At 41.1% G+C, this 937-nt stretch overlaps 1 long non-coding RNA gene across 1 annotated transcript; it reads left to right on the top strand.

Annotated features, from left to right (window-relative positions):
* The first annotated feature begins 315 nt into the window (after positions 1-315).
* Positions 316-714, top strand: LOC121940685. The gene is made up of 3 exons (XR_006105672.1): positions 316-383; positions 465-525; positions 657-714. It is a non-coding gene; the product is annotated as an uncharacterized LOC121940685 (long non-coding RNA).
* The last annotated feature ends 223 nt before the right edge of the window (positions 715-937 follow it).

Here is a 937-nt window from a genome sequence, read left to right as displayed (position 1 = left end):
AAAAATAATATAAGAAGTAATATAACAGTAATATAAATAAAGGTTGAATGAATGAATCTCTACGGCCGATATTTCCAAAATTCGGTTTCTCACACCAAAACAATCCAGACTGATAAATAACTCTACAGCTAAAAGGACAAAACTGGATTTTTCATTTTCGGATGAACTTTCCCTTAAAAATAATCTGCGGTTATTCCTGTGAAAGCCTAACTGACTCAAAGTCGAGAAACATGAAACACACAGAGATAAAAAAATTTAAAGATCTATTACGTGGGAATGTCATTAATCCGTGCTGTTTTTTTGTTGTTTTTTTTTTGTCGTCTAGACGGTGCAAAGAAGCCGTGGGACCGAGCGAACTCTGCAGACAGGTCAATGGCTTCAAGGTGAGAGCAGCAGCAGCAGCACGGGGCACTGGGTGTGTGTCAGCAGCGAACCTGACAGATAATGATTTTTAAATCACGCAGGGTACGGAGCGCAGGCGGAGGCGGCGACACAGACTCGTTAGACCTCGACAGAATGAAACAGGTAAAAAAAAAACAGTGCTGCCCAAACATACTTCCTGTTCTGAATATTTGCTTCCTGTGAGAAATGTTTCCTAAATAAATGTTTGATTCACTGTGAACACTTTTTTTTTTAATCTGTTTTTGCTCCACAAGGAAATCTTGGAAGAGGTGTTTCGTGAATTGCACAAAGTGAAGGATGAAATCATCGATGGTAAGCGTAATTGTTCTCCTGAAACACTACAGAGAGGTAATCCATCAACATTTAGGAACACTGTCTCCCTCCTAATTTATGGTAATGAGCATTTAATTGGAAATCTAAGCAGTGGGCTGATGGGAGGTGGGTTGCTATGCAGAGTTGTGACCACCAGGCCGCACCAGAGTCCCAGAAACACGAACGTGGACACATCACGCAGTGAGGGACGATAAAACGGACA

Source organism: Plectropomus leopardus, unplaced genomic scaffold, assembly GCF_008729295.1.
Source record: "Plectropomus leopardus isolate mb unplaced genomic scaffold, YSFRI_Pleo_2.0 unplaced_scaffold92485, whole genome shotgun sequence".
NCBI classification, from domain to species: Eukaryota; Metazoa; Chordata; class Actinopteri; order Perciformes; family Serranidae; genus Plectropomus; species Plectropomus leopardus.
This window is presented reverse-complemented; position numbering and strand designations above follow the sequence as displayed.